Source organism: Meles meles, chromosome 2, assembly GCF_922984935.1.
Source record: "Meles meles chromosome 2, mMelMel3.1 paternal haplotype, whole genome shotgun sequence".
Classification (NCBI taxonomy): Eukaryota; Metazoa; Chordata; class Mammalia; order Carnivora; family Mustelidae; genus Meles; species Meles meles.
In genome coordinates, this window is record NC_060067.1 from 65,325,602 (window position 1) to 65,341,278 (window position 15,677).

A 15,677-nucleotide genomic window follows, 5' to 3' on the forward strand; every position below is an offset into this window, starting at 1 on the left:
AGTCACTCTGGAGAAGCCACACAGCTGCTGTGGGCCTCAGTTTCCCCTCCCTGAGGGCCCTTATAGCAGTTACAGTGGGTGCCCGAGCCTACCCACAGGCTCACTTGAGAAAGGGCTCCTGGGAATGGGAATGTAAAGCTCTAGCCCCTTCTGGCCCAACCCCTTGTCTCCATTCTGACCCCTCGGCACTCCCAACTGGACCAGGACACCCATCTCCCTGCTGAGAACCAGTTTCTTCTGCCTCCCTCCACAATGTGCTCCCCACTGGCCACCCCTTCACTCTCCACTTTTCCCACCCTCCCACCATGAGGTTCCCCCATCTACCCTCTCACCCATGGTCACCTTGAGCCACGCAGAGTACTCATTCAGGGTCCCTTGATCCTGGGCCTGAATGGGGCCCTTCCTCATCTGTTCCCCACTTCCCCTTACCACCGATCCACTCCAACTCTCCTCACCCATCCAACCAACCATCAGAGAGCAGCAACCGTGGCAGGCAGATGAATTCTCTAGGGGACCGCTGAGGCCACGGAAGTTCGAGAGGTTGAAGAACTTGCCCAAGGTCACTCAGCTCAGGAGTGACAGAAGCAGGGCACAAATGAGTGAGCTCCCTTCCTTCTACATAAAAAGCAAAATATTTTGTTCATGCTGCCTCAGGACAAGGCTGGAAAGAATACTGACAGTGGTTGGAAGGGCGACGGGAATACAAGTGAGTGCCGTTTTCTTGTTCTTTTCTCAAGACGTTCATCACTTTTGTACAGTTTTATGCTCACAGTGGGAAACTATTAATGACTAGAAATCAGCAGATATCAGTGATGAAGAGTCCCACAAGCATTTCACATTGCAGATACGTCACGTACAGATGATAAAGATAAAGCTGGTGGTCCGATTTCAGCTGAGGACTCAGCCGACGGGGCTGCCACGGGGCGGGAATTCCCACACTGCCCAGGCAGATGGACGCCACCCGACACTGCATCTGACCACCCCTGCCCCATGCTGGCCAATCCTTGGCTGTCTCTGAACCTGGAAAAGACTTTGGGTTCAGGGCTCAGACTTCTTGTCTCCAATTAAAGCAAGAGATGCTCCACAACTCCCTTTAGAGAGGTTAAAAGGATAAGCGTGTATTTACTTAATGCTCATTTTGAATCCCGCCAAGATCCCTGTCTTCTTCATCCATGTAAGAGATAGTAATACTGACATCCACGGGACCACAACCGACATTCCTAACAGTGGTGAGGTACTCTGCTCCACAAACAATAAACAGCATCTTTACCATTTCTTGAGAACCTATTAAGCGCCAGATACTTTCCCAAGCACTCAAGATACAGAGATGAACAAGGCAGTTCTGCCCTCAGGTGAATGGAGGTCTAGTGGAAGGAAGGAAGGAATATAAATCCCTAAAGGGCTTGAACTTGACCTTAGGCACACCAGGGAGCCATGGAGAGGTTTCTGCCAGGGGACACCTGTACATTTCATTTTTTTTTTAAATTTGTTTATTTACAGCGTAACAGTGTTCATTGTTTTGGCATCACACCCAGTGCTCCATGCAGTACGTGCCCTCCCTATTACCCACCACCTGGTTCCTCAACCTCCCACCCACCCCCCCGCCCCTTCAAAACCCTCTGGTTGTTTTTCAGAGTCCATAGTCTCTCATGGTTCATCTCCCCTTCCAGTTTCCCTCAACTCCCTCTCCTCTCCATCTCCCCATGTCCTCCATGTTCTTTGTTATGCTCCACAAATAAGTGAGACCATATGATACTTGACTCTCTCTGCTTGACTTATTTCGCTCAGCATAATCTCTTCCAGTCCTGTCCATGTTGCTACAAAAGTTGGGTATTCATCCTTTCTGATGGAGGCATAATACTCCATTGTGTATATGGACCACATCTTCCTTATCCATTCATCCGTTGAAGGGCATCTTGGTTCTTTCCACAGTTTGGCGACCGTGGCCATTGCTGCAATAAACATTGGGGTACAGATGGCCCTTCTTTTCACTACATCTGTATCTTTGGGGTAAATACCCAGCAGTGCAATTGCAGGGTCATAGGGAAGCTCTATTCTTAATTTCTTCAGGAATCTCCACACTGTTCTCCAAAGTGGCTGCACCAACTTGCATTCCCACCAGCAGTGTAAGAGGGTTCCCCTTTCTCCACATCCTCTCCAACACACGTTGTTTCCTGTCTTGCTAATTTTGGCCATTCTAACTGGTGTCAGGTGGTATCTCAATGTGGTTTTAATTTGAATCTCCCTGATGGCTAGTGATGATGAACATTTTTTCATGTGTCTGATAGCCATTTGTATGTCTTCATTGGAGAAGTGTCTGTTCATCTCTTCTGCCCATTTTTGGATATGATTATCTGTTTTGTGTGTGTTGAGTTTGAGAAGTTCTTTATAGATCCTGGATATCAACCTTTTGTCTGTACTGTCATTTGCAAATATCTTCTCCCATTCCGTGGGTTGCCTTTGGAAATGTTGAAAAACAAAAACAAAACTGGCGCCATCACGTTACCCGATTTCAAGCTTTACTACAAAGCTGTGATCACCAAGACAGTGTGGTACTGGCATAAAAACAGACATATAGACCAGTGGAACAGAGTGGAGAGTCCAGATATGGACCCTCAACTCTATGGTGAAATAATCTTCGACAAAACAGGAAAAAATATTCAATGGAAAAAAGGCAGTCTCTTCAATAAATGGTGCTGGGAAAACTGGACAGCGATATGTAGAAGAATGAAACTCGACCATTCTCTTACACCGTACACAAAGATAAACTCGAAATGGATAAAAGACCTCAACGTGAGACAGGAATCTATCAGAATCCTAGAGGAGAACATAGGCAGTAACCTCTTCGATATCAGCCACAGCAACTTCTTTCAAGATATGTCTCCAAAGGCCAAGGAAACAAAAGCGAAAATGAACTTTTGGGACTTCATCAAGATCAAAAGCTTCTGCACAGCAAAGGAAACAGTCAACAAAACACCTGTACATTTCAGACCAGTTGCTCAGGGTCCCCACGGAGGGCTTTCTGGAGGGCGCTCCCTGGGGTTAGAGACAACACTGAAGCTGTTTCCTCCTCTGGTGAGGGGAGAAGAGGCCAGAGGCAAGCCACAGGTAACATTTTAGGAGGTAAAACCACACAGGACTTAGAGCCCAAGTACAGGGGACAGGGAAGAATTCCTAAAGCTTGAGTTAAGCAGCATTGTACATTTTGATCTATTTTTGAATCTCACCAAACATTCACCAAGTTCCTTATCACTCCTAGCTGCTGGGCTGTTTTACTGCAGGAACAAAGAGAAGCACCGTGCCTCGTCACCCTGACCCACTCAATCCGGCAGTGGGGCTGAGAAAATTAAGGGCTGCAAGAGAATACCTCCGCATTTATAAACGGGGAAACAGAGGTTCTCGGAGGTGGACTGATGGGCCTAAGCTTTCACTGAACATGCAAGACCAGGAATTTGAACACAGATCTGTCAGGTCCCAGGGCTTGCTTTGTGATATCCCCTACAGGCCCAATCTCTTAGCGGCATCCACAGCCCGGGGGGCCCAAAGGAGTTGGAGTCTTTCAAAATGGTGGGCAAGATACAGTCTTTGCTGTCATGAATGGAGACCCCCATCTGGACACCCACTAGCTCCCTGAAGCCACAAAGGGAGTTTGGGAAGGGAGAGGGTGTCAGTAGTCAGACACCAGGCTTCCTAAAGGGAAAAATATTTAGCAAACAATGATGTAGAGAAGTAGTGAGCTCCAGACTTGGAAGGGACATGTTAAGAGGCCATCTGGGGCCATTTCCCCATTGTGCAGATGGGATGGAAGCCAAGGGAAGTTGTCTAATCCAAATGCACGCAGGACAGCAGCACTGGAACCCCGACTCTTCCTACCCTGGTGTTGTACTCAGCTTAGTGAAGGTTTATACGCCACAGCATCGCCTGCTCCAGGAAGCCCTCCATGATCGCCAAGATTCCTGCCCTGAAGGCCCGGGACTCCCCAGAAAGCCTGTCAGTCAGATCCAGTGTGGAGTCCTGGCTCCCTCCCTTACTGCCTGTAGGACCTACACCAAGTCCTGTCACCTGAGCCGAGGCTCTCCCGCCTCCTGAGGCTGTGGCACGGATTGAGGGAATTAAGGCAATCCCTTCCCCCGACTGACGGGCGGACCCACCCAGGACACCATAATGGCTGCATCCCTCCAACATCAAGGCCACCACCCCTTTGGCGTCCTGGGAATCACCTGATTCCGATCAGGCCTCCAGGCTTCTTGCACTGGGGGCCGGCCCTCTCCTCCCATCCCTGCCAGGCCTCCCCATGCCAAGGCAAGTCAGCTAGGCCCTGGGTGCCGAAGCCACACCCACACAGCTAAGGCCACTTCCAGGCACGCCCACTCCCCCCTCCCGCCGGCGCAGTCACGCTGACCCCCTCCCCCTTTCGTTTTCTGACCCCGCCCCCTTCCAGGGATGCTGGAACTATCCCGGAGGATTCCAGTAGATCCTCACCAGAACGCACCATGGTGTTGAAAAGCAGGCCGGGTTACCAAGTTGGTACAGTGCGACCCCAGCAAAATATGAAATTTGTGCACAAATGTGCTGGAAGGAAAAAGACCAGAGGGTGCTTCTCAAACATGTTTTGCTTTTTTCATGCAATGAAATCTTGCAGCGGGGGGTGGGCTCCACAAGGAGCTACTGCTTCTGGGAGGACAGGCTGCCCTCCCTGAACCTGTCCGCAAGGCCCTGCTGTGTGTGGGTGAGGGCAAGTTCTCATCCTGAGGCCCCACGGCTCCCCTGCTCTGACCGCTACATGGCTCCGCCACCCCCGCCACCTCCGAGGGCCTGGTTTCCTCCCAGCTCCTGCGTGGTGCTTGAGAGTAAAATAAAGCACCCGTGTGGGGCGGGAGGGGGCGGGGGTGGGGGACTTGGAAGAGGCAACATCTCAGAAGCCAGAAGCCGACTGCCTGCACCAGGACGGGAAGCCCAGCCCAGCGTGGCGCCCCCATTCTCCACCGCCTGCTCCTTGGCATCTTCCAGGTGCCATCAACGGAACAATGTTGCAAAGCCACAAACTCACAGGAAACCAGGCCTCTCTCGCCCTCAGACACAGGCATCTCCTCTGCGGACACTGACTCTGCCCCTTCTGCCAGGCAGAGAACAAAGGCAAAGAAGGGGCCCAATGGCAGCCCCAAGTCAGGCTCCTGCCCCCAGACCCAAAAGCAGCAGTCAAGGCAAGAGCTGCCATTTCTAAGAGCTGGCTCTATGCTGGGCAATCTCAATCCACCCTCAATACGTATAAAACACCGTGTCATCCCCACTTGACAGATAAGGGACACCTTTGGAAGATGTGAAGTCACTTATGGGATGTTCACAGTATGTCAGGGGCAGAGTCAGGACTCGAACCCAGGTCTGTCTGACTCTAAGGCCACTTCCCAGCTGCCCAAGGAACTGTGTCAGTTTATTTTCTATCCTCGGGACTTAGCGTGCCAGGCACACTCTTGGAAGGCACCCATGCATGTTTTTAGGGAGAAACAGCCAGGCTCACGGTGCCATCGCCTTCCCAGAACGAAGCATATTGAGAGCAAATTCAATACCGCTGAATTAGCCTCAACACTTCCATAAAGCTATGGTTTCAAAATATCCCAGTTCATGAAGAGCTTCCAATATCAACAAAAAACCCACCTGCTTCAATTTCCCACCAAACACTCCCACAAACAAACAATTTCTGATAAAATGGCTACTCACATTCAAAACGCACATTGCAAAATCCCCATCGAATAGAGGGTTGAGAGCTGTTATCAACATTCACAAGAACATGAGGAAACTTCTTCCAGAACATTCTGTGCCGGTGGAGTTTTTGCTAGTCCTTCACTGTAAAATCTTACAGATGCTGAAAGGGAGGGAAAATCTGAGATGGGAACAAGCCACGGGAACTGATACCTGAGCTGCAAGAGAAGTAAAGCATCCTGGCAACACCCACGTCCTCTCCCATTAGACACAATGCAATATAACTCAAACAACATGCGCCAAGTAATAATAACCACAGTCCCCACACATACCACCGTTCCTGGGTGCTACAAACTGCTCCAAACTAGTAATAATTATCTATTACGCCACATTCCTAAGACATGGGTATTATTAGGGTCATCATTTTAGGGTCCCAGCAGGAAGAGGTAGGTAACTTGGCCAAGGGGACCCGGCTAGCAAATAGGGAGGTGAGGACGAGCAGGCAGTCTGGCTCCAGTGTCCATGTCCTTACCTGCTGTGCTATGTAACTCCCAGCGACAGGTGTTACAGGAGGACCTGAGCGTAGAGCCCCAAGCATGGGCTGGACACTGCCTTGTCCAAAGGGAGGTCAGGTAAGTACATTTCTTGAGCACTGGGCTAAGTCCCGGCTGTTGTGCACACCTGGGGAAAGAAGAGTGCCAGCCCTGGGCAGCCACCAGGCATCACGTGCTTTACACACATAATCTCAGTGCTCACAAGGTCCTGGAGAGACACATGTGATTCTCATCTTATGGAGACAAAATGTCAGCTTAAAGTGAGTAATGGATTTGCTCAAGTCCCTACCTTTGCTCTTTCAACTGCTACTTGCCGGCTCTTGGCAAACTCTCTGGTCCTCTTTAATGATGTACAAAGTCCCCTGAAGGAGTCCCATAAAAGGCCCCAGGTGTCAGGTTGTTTCTGTTTGTACAATTCTGTTTTGTACAATTCTGTTGTACAATGTTTCTGAAATGAGTCACCAGGCTGACAAGTAATCACACTGCCAGGAACGGGCAGGGGCAGCCAGTGACTCTCAAGCAAACTTCGTTTGTGGTTTCCACATCCTTTCTACACCAGCCACTCAACGTGGTGTGCAATGCCTGGGGCACTCTTCGACAGACACCAACCAAGCACCTGCTGTGTGCACAAAGCTGGTGGAGCACACAGAGCCTATGTCCTCACTCCTCTCAAAAAGGTGACTCTAGAAATGACAGGGGTAGGGTGGGGTTGAGTCAGGTAGGGAGAGATCAGGTCCTCCAAGAGGGACATAATTACAGAGCTGGGTTGCTTGGCCTGAGATGTCCTTACTGCCAGGATACTCCCTGCCGGATTAGTACCAAATGAGCCAGGAAGGAAGATGGTCAACAATGACCTTATCAGGTGTAGACATTTGTTGGCCCCAGGCTGGGCACGGAAGCCTCAAATATGACTCCCTCGTGGGTCCTGAGCTGCAGCCGGTGAGCAAGAAAGACAATGAAGGAGGACAGCCCCACAATGTGGTCAGGGCTGTGACAGAAAGATGTGCAGGGCCCAGCAGAGGCGGAGGGCAGGGAGGGGGCAGGGAAGCACCCAAGGAGGTGAGCCTGAAGCCATCTGGAGAGGTAGCAGAAAGGCACTGCTAGGAAGAGAGCACAGAAGCCCAGAGTCAGGAGGAAAAAAGGGGGTCTGAGAAGTTCAAGGAAGGTACAGGGTTCATCAGGGAGGGGTCAGTGTCACCGACAGAATGTTTGTGCCCCACCCAAATTCCTATGTTGAAACCCAAATCCCTGGTGTGATAGTATTTGGAGATTAGGTCTTCGGGGGAGTGATTAGAGTGAGATGAGGTCATGAAGGTAGGGCAGTGGGGTCAGTGCCCTCATAAGACACAGGGAGCTTGCTTTCTCCCTCTTCTTCACCCTCATGAACACACAGTAAGAAGGCAGGAAGAGAGCTCATATCAAAATTGACTGGCAGCCTGTCCTTGGACTTCCCAGCCTCCAGAACAATGAGAAATACACTTCTAGTGCCCCGCTCCTTGTCTATGGTGATTTGGGGATGGTAGCCTGGGTGAGGACAGTCGGTAAAAGCAAGAGCATCAAGAGAGGCCACAGATGTGATGACAAGGATTGTATGCTTCATCCCGGGCCCAGGGGAACCCATTACGCAGAGGAGAGACAGAGCCAGGAGTAATTTCAGGAAAAGATCACCCTTTCTTGGTATGACTGCTGTTTTCCCCAAACACCCAATAATTCAAGAGCCATTAGGCAGAAGGAATGGGCAGTCAGGACCTGCAGCCCTCCCGGGAGGACATGGGATCTGTCCAGAGACTCAAGGTGAGGCAAGGGCTGGCCCTCATGGGCTTCCTCCCACGCAGCTCAGCTCTGTCCGTGATGGTCCTGGAGGCTCTGCCTTCCCAAGTCCCAGGACTGTGCAACATGGGACACTTGGGAATTTGAGATCCTGCAATGAGCCACACATGGTTACTGAGGGGTGCGCGACAACGACATAGGCACAGGCGCCTATGAGAGGATGGTGGCCAGTGTCTGAAACAAAGCAGAGCCATCAGCACATCAGGGGGCTGGGAGGTGGCACTGTGGGCCTGGACTGCATACCCCATTCCATGGAGCCTTGGTGCTCCCTGAAGATGCTTGCAGGCCAGAGGTCTACAGCAACAAATGTTTGATTCTATCTTTTCAGGTGTAGTCACTTTAAACTACAAAGATAGCATACAAGTTCAAATGAGCAACACACCAAATGTTAACCTTTTGCAGACCCCACTGCATGGACCTGAGCTGTCAGGTGAATACCCAGCCTCTCCCATCAACCCCCAGTACAGGGCATCCTGAGATCGCAAGCCAAGTGACCAATCAAACCCTTACCAATTCCAAGTTTGGTATGTAAGGATTCTCAAAACACAGACTAATTCCACAACCACAACAAAATCCTGGCAAGACTGAGGATGCCACAGTTGTGAAAACCAACTACCACCCTCAATTTTTCATTTCAGAAGTTATATTCATCAAAGTGACCTCACTTTGAGAACCTCACGGGTTCTCATGCACTGACCTTACAGCAAGTGTTATAAGTTTAGGGTCAGAAAAAGACATGCAGGAATAAACCATCATTTCCCTGTTTTGTGTATTCAGGTATATTATGGTAGAGCTGTTAAATTAAAAAAGAATTCTTTTCATTTTACAATGGGCAAAGAAATCCAGAGAGAGGTAAGGCTATTGCATTGTTTGGTGATTACCTATGATCATCATCCTTGCTCAGTGCACTTCAAGAGAGCAGAGAAAGTGCCCAGCACCCAGCAGGCACTCCCACCCTGGGGAGGAAGGACCACTGCAAGGCATTACAGCAGCAGGTGGGCAGGACATGAATCTGAGCCTGGGACTCCTGGCTCAGGCTGATGTTCACACTCTGCCACTTTCCCTCTTTCCTAGAAATGAGATTAGAGCCCACATCCATCACAAAGAGGGAGAGAGCACAGAAAAGCAAGGCCAGGACATCTTTCTTCCACAGGAAACCACTAGAAGCCAAGACTCTTCACCTTGAGCACCAGCTTGAAATGCGTGCACACTGGACAGAGAGCTGCCTTCTAGGAACTGCCCTTAGGAAGCAAGGGTCTCCACGTTCAGCTACAGATTCAGTGGGATGGCAGGGGTGATTTCTGCCTACTGGAGGGAACCAGCCAGTTGTCAACCATGTCAGTGGCGACCCAATAGACAGACTGTGTAAGTACAGAATAAGTGGGGACCAGCCCTGCCTGCCCTGGTTCTCAGACTGGAGGGAGTATCAGGACTTTCCAGAGAATTTGTTAAAAGGCAGGCTACCAGGGCCCAACCCAGTGTTTCTGATTCAGTAGCTTAGGCTGGATCCTAAGAAGGTGCATTTCTAAAATGCCCCCAGGGAGTGCTGATGCTGCTGGTCCAGGACCCCACTTGAAGAACTATTGCTCTGATCAGTTGCTCTCCTCATTGTGGCTCGCTAAAGCAGATGTTCATGGAAGGTAGGAAGGGCAGGATGCAAACTTAGGAGATGGGATGGGGGTGGAGAGGGCAGAAGAATGGGCATTCCAGGAAATGGGGCAGCATGAGCTATTCTATTTAACATTACTATTTGTATAGCTGAGTTCATGTCTGCCTTTTTACTGATTGTTTTCTACGTGCCTCATGTCTTTTTGGTTTCTCTGCTCCTCCTTTACCACACTCTTTCGGATTAAGTGAATCAGACACTGGGTTTGGCATAAAAAGTAGAGCAAGAACTTCAAAAGACTAATTGTTTTTAATCCACATAGCAAAATTACCCCTCTGACTATTTTTAGTTTCTTTAATGGCTTCTTTTCTTTTCTTTCCTCTTTCCTTTCCTTTTCCTTCCTTTCTTCTTTCCTTCCTTCTTTCTTTAAGAGAGAGAGAGAGTGCTTGCAAGCAGGAGGGGGGTGGGCAGAGGGAGAGGGAGAGAGAGAATCTTAAGTAGGCTCCATGTCCAGCATGGAGCCCAATGCAGGGCTCAAACTCATGACCCTGAGATCATGATCTGAGCCAAAAACAAGAGCTGAACACTTAACTGACTGAGCCAACCAGGTGCCCCCGGCTGGTTTTCAAATCAACCATGATTTTTTCTCTCTGGTGCCAGCAAACGGGAGCACATCAGTGATTTGTCCGATAGTTGTGGGACACCATCTAAAGAAATGTCTACTACCAGCTTTCTGAGTTGGAGGATTTGAAGCTACAATTTGACCTGCCCACCAGGAGGAATGAAGCCACTCTCAATGATCTGGGAGTCAACTTCATGATGTGGAGAAACTCTAAGTGGGGTGACAGATCAGTACTTCAAACTGAAGTGGAAAGGGGTGGTTGGAATCACAACAAAGCCCATGGCATGGGTATTTTCAAATGCCATAGTATTGCTCTTGCAGACCTGGCACAGAAGCTAACGAGTCTCTGCTCGATGTCCCTTGTGTACCTGTCCCAATGGACAGTCAAGACCCCATCCCAAACTGATCAGCCCACATTCCTGCCTGAGTGACTTATGTCCCCAACCTCCCGGTCACTGGACCTCTTAGTTTCTCTACTAAGTTCTCAGGTTCATCAACAAACATGAAGGGAAGCTACAACTCAGGTGCTTGTGAACTGTGAAATCCCAAATTCATAATCTGCCAACATCTGAGGTTGGGGGCTCCTGGCACCCCACCACATCTTCAGGCAGGAGCACCCCCAATTTCCAATATCCTACCCAACAATAGGACTCACTTGTGTCTCTGGTCCAAAGTGGCTTGCATTTGGGTTTAGTCACCCCTGCAGAAGACTCAAGGGATCTACAGTGCCCAGGCTGTCATCAACGGGACTCATCCTGGGTGACTCCAGGGAGAGATAAATGTCAATAAAGAATCCACTGGCCTGTTTAAACAGATTAGGCACAATGTGTAGGCATCCAAGCCTTTGTTCACAATAAGGCATCTGGGTGGCAAAAACAACCTCTAGACCTTGGCTTGAAAGGACCCCAGACTTGCTTTAGGAACCCAATTACTGCCCGGCTCAATGAGCTCATTCACCCCGCTGCCCCGGCCCTAGAAGCTGTTCTGCCACCTTCCCAAGAGAAGTCATGTCTTCCAAAGTGCCGCTTTGGGAGAAAGGGAAAAAGCAGGACAATTTAACAAGAACTACAACCTTCAGTAAACAGGAGATGTTTGGACTCTGAAGAACAGCCTGCTCGTCTATCTGTTGTCCTAGACTGAAGACGAGATGGTGATTTGGGGGAAGGAGACTTTATGAAGAAGCTAAGAAGTTTCACCATGTCCTCTCTGGGCTAACATGGCCACTGGGGTATTTCTGTCTGAGTACTGGGGTATCTAAGGCTCGCAGGATAGTCACAAGGAGTGGCTGCTGCAGAGAGTAGAGTGAGGCTAGTTAAGGACAGAACAGACCCAACACAAGCAACGGAGACAACCCAGCCACCTCCCAGCTGGGGCTCCGCCCAGCACTGCCATTTCAGGGTTATCAGGATCTGTGGGACTAAAGGCCTGAAATCTACTGACCACCTACCGTGCAGCCCACCCTGAGCCAGGCTCTGGGAAGCCTCCTGGGAATCAGAGGGCATCTCAAGCCTCCCAGAACCTTCTAAAGACTTCCTTTCTAGTGGAAAAGTCAGAAAAGTCACTCACAGCTGCAATACTGCATCCAGGGCAGGGGCAGAGGGATGCTTAGGGCAGCAGAAGCCCCGGCGACATGCCTGACCTGGCCTGGGGAAGGGGGGGGGGGGGCGGTGGACAACAAGGAAGATTTTCTGAAGGAAATAAGACTAATGGTGGATCCTAAGTGGAAGAGGTTCACTGCGTGGATGAGGACAGGAAAAGGAAATCAGCAAATCCGCCCGAGGGAAAAGTATGTGCAGAAGCCTGGCTCCGTTGGGAGCAGTGGGCAGATGGTGCAGCTGGACACATGCCCCACGGAAGGTGTGGGAAGAGAGAGAGGTAGGAGCAGGCCACACCATACTAGCACAGTTGGGATGATCAGAAGCAGCCCCTTTGGTCCATTCTTCTGCTTCCAGGCTATTCCTGTCTTAATCCAGCGCCAGTGACTTCATCCACTCAATCCGAATTTGCAGAGTAATCAAGCACTCTCTCCTGGAGGCCCAGGAAGAACGGAGGAACTGACGTCCCAGCTGGGCTATGGAGCAAGCAGGATGTTATAGTTGAGAGGTGGGGAGCCTTTCAGGCAGAGGGAGCTGGAAAAGGAGGATCCGGAAGAAAGAGCAATGCTCAGCAGCCAGGTACGGTCCACTGAGATAAATAACGGCAATGGAGTTGGGAGTAGACCATCCGGGCTTTGAAAGCCCAGCTAAGGTCGGCACCCTCCTCATATGTAATCAGCAACTGTCCGAGTGGCCAGAGCATGCCTACCACTGCCATTTCTACTCAGGTAATTCCCTCATTCTGCAATACTGAGGTGGTGTGGGCCCAATGAGGGCGGGAAACAAAGATGTTCCCGCCCCCATTAACTATTCTCCGGCTCCTTTTGCTTCTTTAGGAGCACACCGCACTCTCAACCTCCCACCCTAGCAGGCAGGACCATGCCGGGCACCCGCAGGCAGGTGTGCGTATGGAAAACAAGGACAATGCGAGATGGCCCCTGCAAAACTGAAACAAAGCCCTCCCCCGGCATCTATGTGGAGCACAAGCACCTTGTGATGGGCCTGGGCGGGGGGGTCACCCGGACAGAAGAACGCCAGAGCTCCCAGGGCTGAAGTGACTTGTCCCCTTAGTGGTTCCTGGCTGGATCAGGGATGAAACGCAGGTTCCCTTCCAGGCTTGGTAGGAAGTAGTGGAAATGGAGTGCAGGGCATAAGAGATATGTGAAATAAGAGGATAATTGAGTCACACCCTGAGGCAACTGCCTTCAGCTAATCGGAGCTCGCTGTCTTGCCCTCGACCAATCAGAGCTGGTCATCATCTGCCCTTATCCAATCAGAGCTGGCTGATCAGTTGCTTTCAGCCAATCAGAGCTGGCCTTGGGGAAGCTGCTGGGATGGGTCTCCAGCATTCAGTAGCCATGGGAAATGCCCGTGAGTTTGCAAATTCTTCAGAGAACAGCAGCAAAATCCTGATGTGGTTATCACATGCAGGGATTGAAGAGGCTAGAGCCACCAGCTGGAGGTTTGTCTTAGCAGAGTGACCGCTGCTCTCGCTCCATCTCAGAGGGGTCATCTTGGCTGCTAGACACTGGGCCAGACTGAGAACCCATCACAGCGAGCTCCCAACTAGAGACCCAGCTCTCTTGGCCGGTGTGATGTCCACGGCGCCTCCTTCCTTAGATTCTTCAGGGAGCAATCACAGCATTAGGGACTGACTGGGTTTGTGTTTTATTTAGATGGTGTGGGTCTCTCCTTCCCCAGAATGAAAGCTGATGTGGGCAGGGGCCTTGCCCTAGCTCCTCTTCATGGGGCCCTCATTCCTCCCAGGGACACACAGGAAGCCCTCAAATATGTAGTGTCATTGCCTGTCATCAGATGGGCTTCTTGTTTCAGAGGAGACTGAAGCACAAGAAAATTGAATTAACTCGCCCAGGGCCGTGTACTTCGCAGAAGGCACAGTCACAGCCCCTGCAGCCCGGCCCTACCCTCAAGGAGATGAGAATCTAGGGCAGCACTGCCCAAAAGAAATACAATGGGAACCCCCTCTGCAATTTTTGATTAATTTTCTAGTTGCCACATTACAAAAAAAAGAAAGAAAGAAAGAAACAAGTGAAATGAATTCATTTGGCCCAAAAGATCCAAATTTTAATGTGTAATCACTGTCACAGTTTTGCCTGAGATCTTTTTCACTCTCCTGTTGATACAAAGTCTTAGAAATCTAGTGTGTATTTTTCACTCACCAGCCCAGATCAATTCAGAGGAGCCACGTTTCAGGGCTCAGTGGTGCTGAGTGGCAGTGAGTGGACAGGAGCTCCACAGCGAGTGGACGGAAGTTTGGCGGCCAGTCAACAGGAGCTCAGCTCCAAGAGCCACTTGCCCACCACCGGGCAAGCAAGCGTATATATCACTCAGCACATGGAGACTTATTCACAATCACTAGGACCACATCTCCAACTACCACCAGCAGCAGCGCCGGTTACAAACACCTACGGAACACTAACATGGCTCCAGGCAGTCTGCACAGGTTACTTCTGAACTTGCACCAACCCCATGAACTAGGGACCTGGATGGTCTCCATGTGGACTGAAAAAGGAGGAGAGGCTCAGAAAGCTTAGGAGATGTGCTCTAGGTCCGGAGCTAACAAGGTACACTCAGGAAGTTAAGTTGCATCTGACTCAAGCAACACCAGCAATTATTTATTGAGCACCTGTTGTGTACCAATAGCCTGTGTTGAAAGATGAGCACAAATACACCAGGCAAGGTTCCTGCCCTCCTGGTGCTTTTGCCCTAGCTACGGGGATGGGAGAATGATAACAGACAAGGAAAACTCCCTTTGGATGGTGATGATTTCAGAAGAAAACAGACTGCAGTAGGGGAGAATGACAACAGAGGGGAGGTGGGCAACTACCTGGGATGGACAGGGAAGACTCCGCGAGGCAAGGAAATTTAAGCCAAGACGTGAAGGATGAGAAGACTATAGTTCTGGTGAGGGCAGGGAAGAGCATGGCAGAGAGCAAGCAGCAAACACAAACCTCAGAGCAGGAAGGATCCAGCATGTTCCAGGAAACAGTAGAAAGGCGGCCTGGCTCCCATGCCAGCAGCTTCTCTGGAGCAATGGGGTGGGCCCCCCTGCCATTCCTCCCGTCTCAGGGCACTCCTACATCCGGGCTTGGAAAATGAGAAGCCAACAAACCATTCTCCAGATGTCAAGGACAAGTCAAGGCTGGAGCTCCCAGTGCAGTGCCCGGCATGGGGTCCACACCCAGGAGCATCTGCTGAGTGGCTGAATGATGCCTGGGCAGTGAGAGGAGAGACTGGTCGTGCCAGAAGGGAACCTGGGCACCAGGGGCCCCAGGAAGAACATTTTAAACACTTCAAGCCTTGCTTCAAACACTATGCACTCCAGCCAAAAAGTGGAAACCACCCAAACACCCATCAAGAGATGGGTATGGGCTGACCAGAAGGCCAAGAGATGAATGGATAATAAAACATTTCGTGGCGTGGGCTAGCCACGCCACGAAATATTACTCACCTATAAGGTGCAATGACACCCACTACAACTGAGTGACCCTCGAGGACCTGATGCTGAGTGAAAGGAGCCAGTCGCAAGAGGCCACGTGTAATAGGATTCCATTGATGTGAAATGCCCAGAATGGGCAAATCCTTAGAGATGCAAAGTAGACCACTGGCTGCCAGAGGCTAAGGGAGGGGGAAATGCGGAGGAGCTGCTTAATGGGGACAGGGCTTTCACTGCAGGCAAAGCACGAGTTTTGTAACTAGAAGTTTGTTGGGAAAAATGTTTGGAACTAAATGTTTGGCCGTGGTCGTTC

At 50.4% G+C, this 15,677-nt stretch overlaps 1 protein-coding gene across 11 annotated transcripts in view; it reads right to left on the reverse strand.

Moving 5' to 3' along the window:
- JAKMIP1 (janus kinase and microtubule interacting protein 1) overlaps positions 1–15,677 on the reverse strand; it is a 134,875-nt gene that overhangs the window by 112,668 nt on the left and 6,530 nt on the right. The window contains exon 2 of one of the 11 annotated variants that reach the window (XM_045998596.1): positions 6,233–6,381. The exons of the other annotated variants lie outside the window; for them this stretch is intronic. The gene's annotated coding sequence lies outside the window, so the exon portion shown is untranslated. The remainder of the gene's footprint in view (positions 1–6,232; positions 6,382–15,677) is intronic. 11 annotated transcript variants of the gene reach the window in all.